At 52.0% G+C, this 19,209-nt stretch overlaps 1 non-coding gene across 1 annotated transcript; it reads right to left on the bottom strand.

Annotated features, from left to right (window-relative positions):
- Positions 1–817: 817 nt before the first annotated feature.
- On the bottom strand, positions 818–2,806 carry LOC134545429 (small subunit ribosomal RNA). The gene has a single exon (XR_010078530.1). It is a non-coding gene; the product is annotated as a small subunit ribosomal RNA (ribosomal RNA).
- Positions 2,807–19,209: the final 16,403 nt, after the last annotated feature.

Raw genomic sequence — 19,209 nt, 5'->3', positions numbered from 1 at the left:
CAGCGCCCTTCATCGACCCACGAGCCAAGTGATCCACCGTTCAGGGTTGTCAGAATATTTTTTTCTCAGGCCTCGCGGTTTCCCGCAAGGCCTATCACATTGTTATCAAGACATCAATCCAGTAGTGCATTCTTTCACAACTTCATCTTATGGCTGTGACCTGCCCCGTAGAATATAATTCTCAGGGGGCCACGACCGACATGCACTACGCAGTAACCTGCCGCCCACAGGAAATCTGCGAGTTCTCACTACAGAAAAAAAAACCATTGGCAAGCACAGTCTTACAAACAAGGGTTGGCAAAGCTAGCATTTGCTCCCTCGTCGCCTAAGACCATGGTCAAGCCCCGTCACGATCTCCCGCAGACGGTTTGGTTCCTTCAGCAAGGATAATCCTTCTACCAGCTCATCACCAGTGGACTGACAACATTTCTCCGACACTCAGGCTTTCCCTTTATTGTCAATTTTTTGTTCCAGCCAGAAGTGCGTTATTTCACTTTTTTATTTTCTCATGGCTGTGACCTGCCCCGTAGAATATAATTCTCAGGGCGCCACGACCAACATCCATACATATTTTTTTTTGTGCCACCGATGATGCGAAGGCACAAGAAAAGATCCACATTGGACCACCAGGCCACACCCTTGTTCCTCGGTCCCTGGCAACCTAGCAGGGTCGCCTCCACTGCCTTAGAAATCCGCCTCGATTCCAATGTAAGGATTTCCAGGCAATGGAGAGTCGGGACCTATCGGGTCATAGGGCGCAAGGCCAGAGGCCACCTTCCGTTCAAATGTGATCCAGCCTCATTTTCTCCATGGCCGTTAATGATCCTTCCGCAGGTTCACCTACGGAAACCTTGTTACGACTTTTACTTCCTCTAAATGATCAAGTTTGGTCATCTTTCCAGCAACATCAGCGGCTCGCGAAGAGCCGTCGCGCACCGGTCTGAAGACCTCACTAAATCATTCAATCGGTAGTAGCGACGGGCGGTGTGTACAAAGGGCAGGGACGTAATCAACGCGAGCTTATGACTCGCGCTTACTGGGAATTCCTCGTTCATGGGGTACAATTGCAAGCCCCAATCCCTAGCACGAAGGAGGTTCAACGGGTTACCCGGCCCTTTCGGGCTAGGAGGACACGCTGATTCCTTCAGTGTAGCGCGCGTGCGGCCCAGAACATCTAAGGGCATCACAGACCTGTTATTGCTCAATCTCGTGCGGCTAGAAGCCGCCTGTCCCTCTAAGAAGATCATTTGTCGCCGGTAGCACGAAGGGATACCGGAAGCGACTAGTTAGCAGGCCAGAGTCTCGTTCGTTATCGGAATTAACCAGACAAATCGCTCCACCAACTAAGAACGGCCATGCACCACCACCCACCGAATCAAGAAAGAGCTCTCAATCTGTCAATCCTTCCGGTGTCCGGGCCTGGTGAGGTTTCCCGTGTTGAGTCAAATTAAGCCGCAGGCTCCACTCCTGGTGGTGCCCTTCCGTCAATTCCTTTAAGTTTCAGCTTTGCAACCATACTTCCCCCGGAACCCAAAAGCTTTGGTTTCCCGGAAGCTGCCCGCCGAGTCATCGGAGGAACTTCGGCGGATCGCTAGCTGGCATCGTTTATGGTTAGAACTAGGGCGGTATCTGATCGCCTTCGAACCTCTAACTTTCGTTCTTGATTAATGAAAACACACATGGCAAATGCTTTCGCTTAGGTTCGTCTTGCGACGATCCAAGAATTTCACCTCTAACGTCGCAATACGAATGCCCCCGTTTGTCCCTGTTAATCATTACCTCGGGTTCCGAAAACCAACAAAATAGAACCGAGGTCCTATTCCATTATTCCATGCACACAATATTCAGGCGAAACACTGCCTGCTTTGAGCACTCTAATTTGTTCAAAGTAAACGTGCCGGCCCACCTCGACACTCGGTGAAGAGCACCGCGGTAGGATTGCATCGGACCGCCGACGCGCGGGGCCCAAGCATGCACCCCGGGACGAAACACCCGCATCCAACCCGGCCTCCGCGAAGAGGTTACGAGAGGAGGGGCGAACGCCCGAGGGAAGGGGCTTGCCGCGGCCGACCGCATCCACCGGCAGGACGTCCGCACGGGCATGCCAGTTAGACACCGACGAACGGTGAACCGACAGCGTGGGACACAAGTCCAACTACGAGCTTTTTAACCGCAACAACTTTAATATACGCTATTGGAGCTGGAATTACCGCGGCTGCTGGCACCAGACTTGCCCTCCAATGGATACTCGTTAAAGGGTTTAAAGTGTTCTCATTCCGATTACGGGGCCTCGGATGAGTCCCGTATCGTTATTTTTCGTCACTACCTCCCCGTGCCGGGAGTGGGTAATTTGCGCGCCTGCTGCCTTCCTTGGATGTGGTAGCCGTTTCTCAGGCTCCCTCTCCGGAATCGAACCCTGATTCCCCGTTACCCGTTACAACCATGGTAGGCGCAGAACCTACCATCGACAGTTGATAAGGCAGACATTTGAAAGATGCGTCGCCGGTACGGAGACCGTGCGATCAGCACAAAGTTATCCAGAGTCACCAAAGCAAACGGACGCAGACGAGCCACGCCGATTGGTTTTGATCTAATAAAAGCATCCCTCCCATTTCTGGTCGGGACTCAGTTCAGCATGTATTAGCTCTAGAATTACCACAGTTATCCAAGTCATGTGGTACGATCTAAGGAACCATAACTGATTTAATGAGCCATTCGCGGTTTCACCTTATTTTGGCTTGCACTTAGACATGCATGGCTTAATCTTTGAGACAAGCATATGACTACTGGCAGGATCAACCAGGGAGCTGCTAGCAGCTTTTTTTTTCGTTCGGAGGAACCTCCCGGGTCCGCAGAGCACCGGGTCCGAATCTTATGATGTACATTTTTTTTTCCTTCTGTATCAACAAGTACGGGGGCGACTTCCCAATATCGACACCCGCTTTGCAATTGCAAAGTCTTTCCTTCCATCTCTAATTAATTTTCCTAGGGAGTAGGCGAGGCCAAACTTCCAAGGCTTTCACTGGCGAATATATCGCGCTCTTAGAAACTCGCATGGTACTTGGCGAGTGGATTTCAAATTATATGATCGGTGCCCACATTCGGGCGCGGCCCACTGCGGGAGCAGACCGTTGGCCCGTGGGCTCGCTGTGAACTAATTTGCCCACTGGTCCGAAAAGTATTCATTTCTAAACACCTTTGGCCAGGGCTGAAGACCGCGACTAACCCCTTTGAAACTTGTCTCTCAGGGAGCTGCGATCCATCAAACATTTCATTGTTAACAGAGGGGAACCATTACTTGGTTAAGACGATAGGACACGCGTTCCCCACCATTTCGCATCCAATCGAATTGCCGCACAAGAGCTCGTTACCTGAGAAAGGTATAGCATTGGCTCGCAGCTAGTGTATTGCAGTTCAGACAGATAGGCCACTTTAGATAGTTCTTAGTGTTCACAGTTATCACCAAGACTAGACCCATATGGATTTAATTCTTCAAGGAGCAGCGGTCCACCAATAAGAGAGATGAAGACATGTTTTCGGATGGCCACAACGCCCCCTCGCCACCCAAATGTGCATGTTTTAAGTGTACATTGGGAGTCGACGGAACATCGGGAGTCCGCTTGCTTTCTCCGGATCAGCTGCCACCCCCCTGATCTACCAGATAGACAAGAACATGTCTTCTCCACCAATCTCATCCACCGAAGCTCCGATCATGGCTTCTTCTACCTTTATACTGATATACCCCCACGGAGCAACATGCGGGCAAGGGAACTCTTGCTACCCTTCAGTAAAGCAGGTATCTCTTATAGATGGTGACTGCACCTTGGCCAGGATTGAAGACCGCGACTAACCCCTTTGAAACTTGTCTCTCAGGGAGCTGCGATCCATCAAACATTTCATTGTTAACAGAGGGGAACCATTACTTGGTTAAGACGATAGGACACGCGTTCCCCACCATTTCGCATCCAATCGAATTGCCGCACAAGAGCTCGTTACCTAAGAAAGGTATAGCATTGGCTCGCAGCTAGTGTATTGCAGTTCAGACAGATAGGCCACTTTAGATAGTTCTTAGTGTTCACAGTTATCACCAAGACTAGACCCATATGGAATTAATTCTTCAAGGAGCAGCGGTCCACCAATAAGAGAGATGAAGACATGTTTTCGGATGGCCACAACGCCCCCTCGCCACCCAAATGTGCATGTTTCAAGTGTACATTGGGAGTCGACGGAACATCGGGAGTCCGCTTGCTTTCTCCGGATCAGCTGCCACCCCCCTGATCTACCAGATAGACAAGAACATGTCTTCTCCGCCAATCTCATCCACCGAAGCTCCGATCATGGCTTCTTCTACCTTTATACTGATATACCCCCACGGAGCAACATGCGGGCAAGGGAACTCTTGCTACCCTTCAGTAAAGCAGGTATCTCTTATAGATGGTGACTGCACCTTGGCCAGGATTGAAGACCGCGACTAACCCCTTTGAAACTTGTCTCTCAGGGAGCTGCGATCCATCAAACATTTCATTGTTAACAGAGGGGAACCATTACTTGGTTAAGACGACCGGACACGCGTTCCCCACCATTTCGCATCCAATCGAATCGCCGCACAAGAGCTCGTTACCTGAGAAAGGTATAGCATTGGCTCGCAGCTTGTGTATTGCAGTTCAGACAGATAGGCCACTTTAGATAGTTCTTCGTGTTCACAGTTAAGACCACGGCTAGACCCATATGGAATTAATTCTTCAAGGAGCAGCGGTACACCAAGCATTTCATTGTGTACTAGAAAGCACCTCTACCATGTAACAAACATACGACCACCAAATTTCTGCTTACTTCCCCCAGCGGATAGTATTTGCTAGTATCATCCACAAAGTAAATCAATTTTTTCAATGTACCGCTTCTTGGGGGAACTGGGCATGAATCAATCAAGCATTTTGAGGTAGCATGTCCGCTTCACCGCGAGGTGCTCTGAATACCATTATACATTCTTTTTCATCATCCACTTTCAGACCACTACAAGACCCATACTGAATTAATTCCTCAAGGAGCTGCAGTCCACAAAACATTTTACTGTGTACTAGAGGGCACCTCCACCATGTAACAGAAAACATACAACCTTCTTAATTTAATTCTGCATTGTTTCCCAGACGATTTGTTAGCCATACAACAGTACCATCCACAGTAATTCACCTCTTTGAAATCCAATGCATTGTAGAGAAACTGAGGTGGTAGCATTCAAACCGTTCTGTAATGTTAATTCTGCTTCATAGAAAGGTGCTACAGGTTCCACAATAATTAATTGGATATTTTTGCAATATATATAGGGCGAGAAAACTCGGGGGGACTCCCTTTTCATTTATGTACATATTCTTTCCATATTGCAAATAATTCCAATTTTTCCCGATTGCATGTCCCCCTAATATACCCAAAATGGGCCTATCGATGGGTTCACAAAGGTACCCAAAATATGAGATTTTGACTGAAAGAGGCTGGCTAACTTCCGGGAACATGATCATAGGAAATAGGTCAAAATCCCGAATCGCAGTTGTTTACGAACAACCACGAACGGAGACTTAAAATAACCTATAAGGCTGGAATTCATGGGGCCTGTATAACAGGCATTTACACAGACTCTCGGGAGGGAGGGCTCTGTGGCCGGTGAGAATTTTCTGGCTCCCCGCCCGAAACTTTTCAGAGTCCCTAATGCCTGCTTGAATGTGAATAAGCAGAGCCCGGTAGCTGATATTTTGCCGGGGTGTGGAGGCCCCGGTCGCCGCCAAATTCCTCTGGTCACAGCTTGTGTTAATACACATGTTAATTTTACATGCAAACCACCAATGACAATTTTCCTCGGCCGCGGAGGCCTCGGTCGCCGCCAGAATTTTCTGGTTCCCGCTCAATATATTGCAGAGTCCTGCAGGCCTGCTTCTGTAGGAATATGCAGAGCCCGGTAGCTGATATTTTGCCGGGGTGAGGAGGCCTCGGTCGCCGCCAAATTCCTCTCATCCCAGCTTGTGTTAATACACATGTTAATTTTACATGCAAAACCACCAATTACCATTTCCTCGGCCGCGGAGGCCTCGGTCGCCGGGAGATTTTCCTGGCTCCCCGCTCAATATACTGCACAGTCCCGCAGGCCTGTCTCCAGTGGAATACACACAGTCCGAGAGCCGAAAATTTGCCGGGGTGTGGAGGCCTCGGTCGCCAACAGATTGCCATAGGCTCTGGCTGCAATATTTACCGTGTATTTTTTCCCTCCAGAGACACCACTACACCCTATATAACCCAAAATGGGCCTTGACGCGTGTACACGCGGAGCCCGAGCGCCGAGAGTTCTCCCGGCCGCGGAGGCCTCGGTCGCCGGGAGAATTTCAACGGCCCCTGCTCGAAATTTTTCTAAGTCCAGAATGCCTGCTTCTCCCAGCCTGTGTTAATACACATGTTAATTTAACATGTAAAATCACCAAGGACCATTTCCTCGGCCGCGGAGGCCTCGGTCACCGCCAGAATTTTCTGGCTGCCCGCTCCCCATGGGTAGACGCGCTGCCCAAGCGCCGAGAGTTCTCCCGGCCGCGGAGGCCTCGGTCGCCGGGAGAATTTCTCCGGCCCCTGCTCGAAATTTTTCAAAGTCCAGAATGCCTGCTTCTCCCAGCATGTGTTAATACACATGTTAATTTAACATGTAATATTACCAATGACCTTTTCCTCGGCCGCGGAGGCCTCGGTCGCCGCCAGAATTTTCTGGCTGCCCGCTCCCCATGGGTAGACGCGGAGCCCGAGCGCCGAGAGTTCTCCCGGCCGCGGAGGCCTCGGTCGCCGGGAGAATTTCTCCGGCCCCTGCTCGAAATTTTTCAAAGTCCAGAATGCCTAGTTCTCCCAGCCTGTGTTAATACACATGTTAATTTAACATGTAAAATTACCAAGGATTATTATCCCGGCCGCAGAGGCCTCGGTCGCCGCCAGAAATTTCTGGCTCCCCGCTCAATGTATTGCAGAGTCCCGCAGGCTTGCTTCTCCAAGCCTGTGTTAATACACATGTTAATTTAACATGTAAAATTACAGAGGATTATTTCCCCGGCCGCGGAGGCCTCGGTCGCCGCCAGAATTTTCTGGCTGCCCGCTCAATGTATTGCAGAGTCCCGCAGGCTTGCTTCTCCAAGCCTGTGTTAATACACATGTTAATTTAACATGCAAAATCACCAATGACAAATTCCTCGGCCGCGGAGGCCTCGATCGCCGGGAAAATGTTCTGGCTCCCTGCTCGAATTTTTTTTCTAAGTCCCGATTCGCTATTACAGGCTGGCGCACGGAGTCCGAGGGGCGTAAATATGCCGGGTAGTGGTGCCTTCCGTCGCCGAGACATTTTACAATTGCCTGGGAGCAGTATTTAACATGTTAATTTTTTCCCCTCGTGACACCACTACCCCCTATATAACGCAAAATGGGCCTTGCCAAGGGGGCGCGCAACGCCCGAGCGCGGGCGTTTTTCCCGGCCGCCGAGACCTCCATCGCCGGGAGAATGTCTTCAGCTATTTGCTAGATTTCCCGATTCGCCCCGCACGACAAACAACCACGAACGAGGTGGTTTTCGAGAGTTCTCCCGGCCGCGGAGGCCTCGGTCGCAGGGAGAATTTCCCTGGCCCCTGCTCGAAATTTTTCTAAGTCCAGAATGCCTGCATCTCCCAGCCTGTGTTAAAACACATGTTAATTTAACATGTAAAATTACCAATGACCATTTCCTCGGCCGCAGAGGCCTCGGTCGCAGCCAGAATTTTCTGGCTCCCTGCTCAATATATTGCAGAGTCCCGCATGCTTGCTTCTCCAAGCCTGTGTTAATACACATGTTAATTTAACATGTAAAATTACCGAGGATTATTTCCCCGGCCGCGGAGGCCTCGGTCGCCGCCAGAAATTTCTGGCTCCCCGCTCAATATATTGCAGCGACCCGCAGGCTTGCTTCTCCCAGCCTGTGTTAATACACATGTTAATTTAACATGTAAAATCACCAAGGACCATTTCCTCGGCCGCGGAGGCCTCGGTCGCCGCCAGAATTTTCTGGCTGCCCGCTCCCCATGTGTAGACGCGGAGCCCGAGCGCCGAGAGTTCTCCCGGCCGCGGAGGCCTCGTAGCCGGGAGAATTTCTCGGGCCCCTGCTCGAAATTTTTCTAAGTCCAGAATGCCTGCTTCTCCCAGCCTGTGTTAATACACATGTTAATTTAACATGTAATTTTACCAATGACCTTTTCCTCGGCCGCGGAGGCCTCGGTCGCCGCCAGAATTTTCTGGCTCCCGGCTCAATATATTACAGAGTCCCGCAGGCCTGTCTCCAGTGGAATACACACAGTCCGAGAGCCGAAAATTTGCCGGGGTGTGGAGGCCTCGGTCGCCAACAGATTGCCATAGGCTCTGGCTGCAATATTTACCGTGTATTTTTTCCCTCCAGAGACACCACTACCCCCTATAAAACCCAAAATAGGCCTTGCGGTGGGTACACGCAGAGCCCGAGCGCCGAAGTTCTCCCGGCCGCGGAGGCCTCGGTCGCCGGGAGAATTTCTCCGGCCCCTGCTCGAAATTTTTCAAAGTCCAGAATGCCTGCTTCTCCCAGCCTGTGTTAATACACATGTTAATTTAACATGTTAAATTATCGAGGATTATTTCCCCGGCCGTGGAGGCCTCGGTCGCCGCCAGAATTTTCTGGCTCCCCGCTCAATATATTGCAGAGTCCCGCAGGCTTGCTTCTCCCAGCCTGTGTTAATACACATGTTAATTTAACATGTAAAATCACCGAGGACCATTTCCTCGGCCGCGGAGGCCTCGGTCGCCGCCAGAATTTTCTGGCTCACCTCTCAATGTATTGCAGAGTCCCGCAGGCTTGGTTCTCCAAGCCTGTGTTAATACACATGTTAATTTAACATGTAAAATTACCGAGGATTATTTCCCCGGCCGCGGAGGCCTCGGTCGCCGCCAGAATTTTCTGGCTCCCCGCTCAATGTATTGCAGAGTCCCGCAGGCTTGGTTCTCCAAGCCTGTGTTAATACACATGTTAATTTAACATGTAAAATTACCGAGGATTATTTCCCCGGCCACGGAGGCCTCGGTCGCCGACAGAATTGTCTGGCTCCCTGCTCGAATTTTTTCTAAGTCCCGATTCGCTATTACAGGCTGGCGCACGGAGTCAGAGGGGCGGGAATTCGCCGGGTAGTGGTGCCTTCCGTCGCCGAGACATTTTTCTATTGCCTGGAAGCTGTATTTAACATGTTAATTTTTTCCCCCTCGGGACACCACTACCCCCTATATAACCCAACATGGGCCTTGCCGCGGGTACACGCGGAGCCCGAGCGCCGAGTGTTCTCCCGGCCGCGGAGGCCTCGGTCGCCGGGAGAATTTCTCCGGCCCCTGCTCGAAATTTTTCAAAGTCCAGAATGCCTGCTTCTCCCAGCCTGTGTTAATACACATGTTAATTTAACATGTTAAATTACCGAGGATTATTTCCCCGGCCGTGGAGGCCTCGGTCGCCGCCAGAATTTTCTGGCTCCCCGCTCAATATATTGCAGAGTCCCGCAGGCTTGCTTTTCCCAGCCTGTGTTAATACACATGTTAATTTAACATGTAAAATTACCAATGACCATTTCCTCGGCCGCAGAGGCCTCGGTCGCCGCCAGAATTTTCTGGCTCCCCGCTCAATGTATTGCAGAGTCCCGCAGGCATGCTTCTCCAAGCCTGTGTTAATACACATGTTAATTTAACATGTTAAATTACCGAGGATTATTTCCCCGGCCGTGGAGGCCTCGGTCGCCGCCAGAATTTTCTGGCTCCCCGCTCAATATATTGCAGAGTCCCGCAGGCTTGCTTTTCCCAGCCTGTGTTAATACACATGTTAATTTAACATGTAAAATCACCAAGGACCATTTCCTCGGCCGCGGAGGCCTCGGTCGCCGCCAGAATTTTCTGGCTTCCCGCTCCCCATGGGTAGACGCGGAGCCCGAGCGCCGAGAGTTCTCCCGGCCGCGGAGGCCTCGGTCGCCGGGAGAATTTCTCCGGCCCCTGCTCGAAATTTTTCAAAGTCTAGAATGCCTAGTTCTCCCAGCCTGTGTTAATACACATGTTAATTTAACATGTAAAATTACCAAGGATTATTATCCCGGCCGCAGAGGCCTCGGTCGCCGCCAGAAATTTCTGGCTCCCCGCTCAATGTATTGCAGCGTCCCGCAGGCTTGCTTCTCCAAGCCTGTGTTAATACACATGTTAATTTAACATGTAAAATTACAGAGGATTATTTCCCCGGCCGCGGAGGCCTCGGTCGCCGCCAGAATTTTCTGGCTGCCCGCTCAATGTATTGCAGAGTCCCGCAGGCTTGCTTCTCCAAGCCTGTGTTAATACACATGTTAATTTAACATGCAAAATCACCAATGACAAATTCCTCGGCCGCGGAGGCCTCGATCGCCGGGAAAATGTTCTGGCTCCCTGCTCGAATTTTTTTTCTAAGTCCCGATTCGCTATTACAGGCTGGCGCACGGAGTCCGAGGGGCGTAAATATGCCGGGTAGTGGTGCCTTCCGTCGCCGAGACATTTTACAATTGCCTGGGAGCAGTATTTAACATGTTAATTTTTTCCCCTCGGGACACCACTACCCCCTATATAACCCAAAATGGGCCTTGCCAAGGGGGCGCGCAACGCCCGAGCGCGGGCGTTTTTCCCGGCCGCCGAGGCCTCCATCGCCGGGAGAATGTCTTCAGCTATTTGCTAGATTTCCCGATTCGCCCCGCACGGCAAACAACCACGAACGAGGTGGTTTTCGAGAGTTCTCCCGGCCGCGGAGGCCTCGGTCGCCGGGAGAATTTCTCGGGCCCCTGCTCGAAATTTTTCTAAGTCCAGAATGCCTGCATCTCCCAGCCTGTGTTAAAACACATGTTAATTTAACATGTAAAATTACCAATGACCATTTCCTCGGCCGCAGAGGCCTCGGTCGCAGCCAGAATTTTCTGGCTCCCTGCTCAATATATTGCAGAGTCCCGCATGCTTGCTTCTCCCAGCCTGTGTTAATACACATGGTTATTTAACATGTAAAATTACCGAGGATTATTTCCCTGGCCGCAGAGGCCGCGGTCGCCGCCAGAATTTTCTGGCTCCCCGCTCAATGTATTGCAGAGTCCCGCAGGCTTGCTTCTCCAAGCCTGTGTTAATACACATGTTAATTTAACATGTAAAATTACCGAGGATTATTTCCCCGGCCGCGGAGGCCTCGGTCGCCGCCAGAATTTTCTGGCTCCCCGCTCAATATATTGCAGCGACCCGCAGGCTTGCTTCTCCCAGCCTGTGTTAATACACATGTTAATTTAACATGTAAAATTACCGAGGATTATTTCCCCGGCCGCGGAGGCTTCGGTCGCCGCCAGAATTTTCTGGCTCCCGGCTCAATATATTACAGAGTCCCGCAGGCCTGTCTCCAGTGGAATACACACAGTCCGAGAGCCGAAAATTTGCCGGGGTGTGGAGGCCTCGGTCGCCAACAGATTGCCATAGGCTCTGGCTGCAATATTTACCGTGTATTTTTTCCCTCCAGAGACACCACTACCCCCTATATAACCCAAAATGGGCCTTGCGGCGTGTACACGCGGAGCCCGAGCGCCGAAGTTCTCCCGGCCGCGGAGGCCTCGGTCGCCGGGAGAATTTCTCCGGCCCCTGCTCGAAATTTTTCAAAGTCCAGAATGCCTGCTTCTCCCAGCCTGTGTTAATACACATGTTAATTTAACATGTAAAATTACCGAGGATTATTTCCCCGGCCGCGGAGGCCTCGGTCGCCGCCAGAATTTTCTGGCTCCCCGCTCAATGTATTGCAGAGTCCCGCAGGCTTGCTTCTCCCAGCCTGTGTTAATACACATGTTAATTTAACATGTAAAATCATTGAGGACCATTTCCTCGGCCGCGGAGGCCTCGGTCGCCGCCAGAATTTTCTGGCTCCCCGCTCAATGTATTGCAGAGTCCCGCAGGCTTGCTTCTCCCAGCCTGTGTTAATACACATGTTAATTTAACATGTAAAATCAACAAGGACCATTTCCTCGGCCGCGGAGGCCTCGGTCGCCGCCAGAATTTTCTGGCTGCCCGCTCCCCATTGGTAGACGCGGAGCCCGAGCGCCGAGAGTTCTCCCGGCCGCGGAGGCCTCGGTCGCCGGGAGAATTTCTCCGGCCCCTGCTCGAAATTTTTCAAAGTCCAGAATGCCTGCTTCTCCCAGCATGTGTTAATACACATGTTAATTTAACATGTAATATTACCAATGACCTTTTCCTCGTCCGCGGAGGCCTCGGTCGCCGCCAGAATTTTCTGGCTGCCCGCTCCCCATGGGTAGACGCGCTGCCCGAGCGCCGAGATTTCTCCCGGCCGCGGAGGCCTCTGTCGCCGGGAGAATTTCTCTGGCCCCTGCTCGAAATTTTTCAAAGTCCAGAATGCCTAGTTCTCCCAGCCTGTGTTAATACACATGTTAATTTAACATGTAAAATTACCAAGGATTATTATCCCGGCCGCAGAGGCCTCGGTCGCCGCCAGAAATTTCTGGCTCCCCGCTCAATGTATTGCAGAGACCCGCAGGCTTGCTTCTCCAAGCCTGTGTTAATACACATGTTAATTTAACATGTAAAATTACCGAGGATTATTTCCCCGGCCGCGGAGGCCTCGATCGCCGCCAGAAATTTCTGGCTCCCCGCTCAATATATTGCAGCGACCCGCAGGCTTGCTTCTCCCAGCCTGTGTTAATACACATGTTAATTTAACATGTAAAATCACCAAGGACCATTTCCTCGGCCGCGGAGGCCTCGGTCGCCGCCAGAATTTTCTGGCTGCCCGCTCCCCATGTGTAGACGCGGAGCCCGAGCGCCGAGAGTTCTCCCGGCCGCGGAGGCCTCGGTCGCCGCCAGAATTTTCTGGCTCCCCGCTCAATGTATTGCAGAGTCCCGCAGGCTTGCTTCTCCAAGCCTGTGTTAATACACATGTTAATTTAACATGCAAAATCACCAATGACAATTTCCTCGGCCGCGGAGGCCTCCATCGCCGGGAGAATTTTCTGGCTCTCTGCTCGAATTTTTTCTAAGTCCCGATTCGCTATTACAGGCTGGCGCACGGAGTCCGAGGGGCGGAAATATGCCGGGTAGTGGTGCCTTCCGTCGCCGAGACATTTTACAATTGCCTGGGAGCAGTATTTAACATGTTAATTTTTTCCCCCTCGGGACACCACTACCCCCTATATAACCCAAAATGGGCCATGCAATGGGTGCCCACAACGCCCGAGCGCGGGCATTTTTCCCGGGCGCCGAGGCCTCGATCGCCGGGAGAATGTCTCCAGCTATTTGCATGATGTCCCGATTCGCCCCACAAGGCGAACAACCACGAACGAGGTGGTTTTCGTTCGTGGTTGTTTTCGTTCGTGGTTGTTTACTGTTCGTGGTTGTTTTCATTCGTGGTTGTTGTGCGTTCGTGGTTGTTGTCGTTCGGGGTTGTTTTCCGTTCGTGGTTGTTGTCGTTCGTGGTTGTTGTCGTTCGTGGTTGTTGTCGTTCGTGGTTGTTTTCCGTTCGTGGTTGTTTTACGTTCGTGGTTGTTTTCGAGGCAATTGGTACTTTGAAAATTTCAATCGGTTAGCTAGAAAAAATTCTCCCGGCGGTGATTGCCTTGATCGCCGGGAGAATTTTCTGGCTCCCCGATAAAATTTTTTCCAAGTCCCGATTCGCTCTTACTAGCTGGCGCACGGAGTCCGAGGGGCGGGAATTCGCCGGGTAGTGGTGTGTTCCGTCGCCGAGACATTTTCCTATTGCCTGGAAGCAGTATTTAACATGTTAATTTTTTCCCCCTCGGGACACCACTACCCCCTATATAACACAAAATGGGCCTTGCCGCGGGTACACCCGGAGCCCGAGCGCCGAGAGTTCTCCCGGCCGCAGAGGCCTCGGTCGCCGGGAGATTTTCTCCGGCCCCTGCTCGAAATTTTCCAAAGTCCAGAATGCCTGCTTCTCCCAGCCTGTGTTAATACACATGTTAATTTAACATGTAAAATCACCAAGGACCATTTCCTCGGCCGCGGAGGCCTCGGTCGCCGCCAGAATTTTCTGGCTGCCCGCTCCCCAAGGGTAGACGCGGAGCCCGAGCGCCGAGAGTTCTCCCGGCCGCGGAGGCCTCGGTCGCCGGGAGAATTTCTCCGGCCCCTGCTCGAAATTTTTCAAAGTCCAGAATGCCTGCTTCTCCCAGCATGTGTTAATACACATGTTAATTTAACATGTAATATTACCAATGACCTTTTCCTCGGCCGCGGAGGCCTCGGTCGCCGCCAGAATTTTCTGGCTGCCCGCTCCCCATGGGTAGACGCGGAGCCCGAGCGCCGAGAGTTCTCCCGGCCGCGGAGGCCTCGGTCGCCGGGAGAATTTCTCCGGCCCCTGCTCGAAATTTTTCAAAGTCCAGAATGCCTAGTTCTCCCAGCCTGTGTTAATACACATGTTAATTTAACATGTAAAATTACCAAGGATTATTATCCCGGCCGCAGAGGCCTCGGTCGCCGCCAGAAATTTCTGGCTCCCCGCTCAATGTATTGCAGAGTCCCGCAGGCTTGCTTCTCCAAGCCTGTGTTAATACACATGTTAATTTAACATGTAAAATTACAGAGGATTATTTCCCCGGCCGCGGAGGCCACGGTCGCCGCCAGAATTTTCTGGCTGCCCGCTCAATGTATTGCAGAGTCCCGCAGGCTTGCTTCTCCAAGCCTGTGTTAATACACATGTTAATTTAACATGCAAAATCACCAATGACAAATTCCTCGGCCGCGGAGGCCTCGATCGCCGGGAAAATGTTCTGGCTCCCTGCTCGAATTTTTTTTCTAAGTCCCGATTCGCTATTACAGGCTGGCGCACGGAGTCCGAGGGGCGTAAATATGCCGGGTAGTGGTGCCTTCCGTCGCCGAGACATTTTACAATTGCCTGGGAGCAGTATTTAACATGTTAATTTTTTCCCCTCGGGACACCACTACCCCCTATATAACCCAAAATGGGCCTTGCCAAGGGGGCGCGCAACGCCCGAGCGCGGGCGTTTTTCCCGGCCGCCGAGGCCTCCATCGCCGGGAGAATGTCTTCAGCTATTTGCTAGATTTCCCGATTCGCCCCGCACGGCAAACAACCACGAACGAGGTGGTTTTCGAGAGTTCTCCCGGCCGCAGAGGCCTCGGTCGCCGGGAGAATTTCTCGGGCCCCTGCTCGAAATTTTTCTAAGTCCAGAATGCCTGCATCTCCCAGCCTGTGTTAAAACACATGTTAATTTAACATGTAAAATTACCAATGACCATTTCCTCGGCCGCAGAGGCCTCGGTCGCAGCCAGAATTTTCTGGCTCCCTGCTCAATATATTGCAGAGTCCCGCATGCTTGCTTCTCCCAGCCTGTGTTAATACACATGGTTATTTAACATGTAAAATTACCGAGGATTATTTCCCTGGCCGCAGAGGCCGCGGTCGCCGCCAGAATTTTCTGGCTCCCCGCTCAATGTATTGCAGAGTCCCGCAGGCTTGCTTCTCCAAGCCTGTGTTAATACACATGTTAATTTAACATGTAAAATTACCGAGGATTATTTCCCCGGCCGCGGAGGCCTCGGTCGCCGCCAGAATTTTCTGGCTCCCCGCTCAATATATTGCAGCGACCCGCAGGCTTGCTTCTCCCAGCCTGTGTTAATACACATGTTAATTTAACATGTAAAATTACCGAGGATTATTTCCCCGGCCGCGGAGGCCTCGGTCGCCGCCAGAATTTTCTGGCTCCCGGCTCAATATATTACAGAGTCCCGCAGGCCTGTCTCCAGTGGAATACACACAGTCCGAGAGCCGAAAATTTGCCGGCGTGTGGAGGCCTCGGTCGCCAACAGATTGCCATAGGCTCTGGCTGCAATATTTACCGTGTATTTTTTCCCTCCAGAGACACCACTACCCCCTATATAACCCAAAATGGGCCTTGCGGCGGGTACACGCGGAGCCCGAGCGCCGAAGTTCTCCCGGCCGCGGAGGCCTCGGTCGCCGGGAGAATTTCTCCGGCCCCTGCTCGAAATTTTTCAAAGTCCAGAATGCCTGCTTCTCCCAGCCTGTGTTAATACACATGTTAATTTAACATGTAAAATTACCGAGGATTATTTCCCCGGCCGCGGAGGCCTCGGTCGCCGCCAGAATTTTCTGGCTCCCCGCTCAATGTATTGCAGAGTCCCGCAGGCTTGCTTCTCCCAGCCTGTGTTAATACACATGATAATTTAACATGTAAAATCATTGAGGACCATTTCCTCGGCCGCGGAGGCCTCGGTCGCCGCCAGAATTTTCTGGCTCCCCGCTCAATGTATTGCAGAGTCCCGCAGGCTTGCTTCTCCCAGCCTGTGTTAATACACATGTTAATTTAACATGTAAAATCAACAAGGACCATTTCCTCGGCCGCGGAGGCCTCGGTCGCCGCCAGAATTTTCTGGCTGCCCGCTCCCCATTGGTAGACGCGGAGCCCGAGCGCCGAGAGTTCTCCCGGCCGCGGAGGCCTCGGTCGCCGGGAGAATTTCTCCGGCCCCTGCTCGAAATTTTTCAAAGTCCAGAATGCCTGCTTCTCCCAGCATGTGTTAATACACATGTTAATTTAACATGTAATATTACCAATGACCTTTTCCTCGGCCGCGGAGGCCTCGGTCGCCGCCAGAATTTTCTGGCTGCCCGCTCCCCATGGGTAGACGCGCTGCCCGAGCGCCGAGAGTTCTCCCGGCCGCGGAGGCCTCGGTCGCCGGGAGAATTTCTCCGGCCCCTGCTCGAAATTTTTCAAAGTCCAGAATGCCTAGTTCTCCCAGCCTGTGTTAATACACATGTTAATTTAACATGTAAAATTACCAAGGATTATTATCCCGGCCGCAGAGGCCTCGGTCGCCGCCAGAAATTTCTGGCTCCCCGCTCAATGTATTGCAGAGTCCCGCAGGCTTGCTTCTCCAAGCCTGTGTTAATACACATGTTAATTTAACATGTAAAATTACCGAGGATTATTTCCCCGGCCGCGGAGGCCTCGGTCGCCGCCAGAAATTTCTGGCTCCCCGCTCAATATATTGCAGCGACCCGCAGGCTTGCTTCTCCCAGCCTGTGTTAATACACATGTTAATTTAACATGTAAAATCACCAAGGACCATTTCCTCGGCCGCGGAGGCCTCGGTCGCCGCCAGAATTTTCTGGCTGCCCGCTCCCCATGTGTAGACGCGGAGCCCGAGCGCCGAGAGTTCTCCCGGCCGCGGAGGCCTCGGTCGCCGCCAGAATTTTCTGGCTCCCCGCTCAATGTATTGCAGAGTCCCGCAGGCTTGCTTCTCCAAGCCTGTGTTAATACACATGTTAATTTAACATGCAAAATCACCAATGACAATTTCCTCGGCCGCGGAGGCCTCCATCGCCGGGAGAATTTTCTGGCTCTCTGCTCGAATTTTTTCTAAGTCCCGATTCGCTATTACAGGCTGGCGCACGGAGTCCGAGGGGCGGAAATATGCCGGGTAGTGGTGCCTTCCGTCGCCGAGACATTTTACAATTGCCTGGGAGCAGTATTTAACATGTTAATTTTTTCCCCCTCGGGACACCACTACCCCCTATATAACCCAAAATGGGCCATGCAATGGGTGCCCACAACGCCCGAGCGCGGGCATTTTTCCCGGGCGCCGAGGCCTCGATCGCCGGGAGAATGTCTCCAGCTATTTGCATGATGTCCCGATTCGCCCCACAAGGCGAACAACCACGAACGAGGTGGTTTTCGTTCGTGGTTGTTTTCGTTCGTGGTTGTTTACCGTTCGTGGTTGTTTTCATTCGTGGTTGTTGTGCGTTCGTGGTTGTTGTCGTTCGGGGTTGTTTTCCGTTCGTGGTTGTTGTCGTTCGTGGTTGTTGTCGTTCGTGGTTGTTGTCGTTCGTGGTTGTTTTCCGTTCGTGGTTGTTTTACGTTCGTGGTTGTTTTCGAGGCAATTGGTACTTTGAAAATTTCAATCGGTTAGCTAGAAAAAATTCTCCCGGCGGTGATTGCCTTGATCGCCGGGAGAATTTTCTGGCTCCCCGATAAAATTTTTTCCAAGTCCCGATTCGCTCTTACAAGCTGGCGCACGGAGTCCGAGGGGCGGGAATTCGCCGGGTAGTGGTGCGTTCCGTCGCCGAGACATTTTCCTATTGCCTGGAAGCAGTATTTAACATGTTAATTTTTTCCCCCTCGGGACACCACTACCCCCTATATAACACAAAATGGGCCTTGCCGCGGGTACACCCGGAGCCCGAGCGCCGAGAGTTCTCCCGGCCGCAGAGGCCTCGGTCGCCGGGAGAATTCTCTCCGGCCCCTGCTCGAAATTTTCCAAAGTCCAGAATGCCTGCTTCTCCCAGCCTGTGTTAATACACATGTTAATTTAACATGTAAAATTACCAAGGACCATTTCCTCGGCCGCGGAGGCCTCGGTCGCCGCCAGAATTTTCTGGCTGCCCGCTCCCCATGGGTAGACGCGGAGCCCGAGCGCCGAGAGTTCTCCCGGCCGCGGAGGCCTCGGTCGCCGGGAGAATTTCTCCGGCCCCTGCTCGAAATTTTTCAAAGTCCAGAATGCCTGCTTCTCCCAGCATGTGTTAATACACATGTTAATTTAACATGTAATATTACCAATGACCTTTTCCTCGGCCGCGGAGGCCTCGGTCGCCGCCAGAATTTTCTGGCTGCCCGCTCCCCATGGGTAGACGCGGAGCCCGAGCGCCGAGAGTTCTCCCGGCCGCGGAGGCCTCGGTCGCCGGGAGAATTTCTCCGGCCCCTGCTCGAAATTTTTCAAAGTCCAGAATGCCTAGTTCTCCCAGCCTGTGTTAATACACATGTTAATTTAACATGTAAAATTAACAAGGATTATTATCCCGGCCGCAGAGGCCTCGGTCGCCGCCAGAAATTTCTGGCTCCCCGCTCAATGTATTGCAGAGTCCCGCAGGCTTGCTTCTCCAAGCCTGTGTTAATACACATGTTAATTTAACATGTAAAATTACAGAGGATTATTTCCCCGGCCGCGGAGGCCTCGGTCGCCGCCAGAATTTTCTGGCTGCCCGCTCAATGTATTGCAGAGTCCCGCAGGCTTGCTTCTCCAAGCCTGTGTTAATACACATGTTAATGTAACATGCAAAATCACCAATGACAAATTCCTCGGCCGCGGAGGCCTCGATCGCCGGGAAAATGTTCT

The sequence above is a fragment of the Bacillus rossius genome, unplaced genomic scaffold, assembly GCF_032445375.1.
Source record: "Bacillus rossius redtenbacheri isolate Brsri unplaced genomic scaffold, Brsri_v3 Brsri_v3_scf715, whole genome shotgun sequence".
Lineage (NCBI taxonomy): Eukaryota > Metazoa > Arthropoda > Insecta > Phasmatodea > Bacillidae > Bacillus > Bacillus rossius.
Note: the sequence above shows the minus strand (reverse complement) of the source record. Positions and strands in the feature narration are given on the sequence as shown.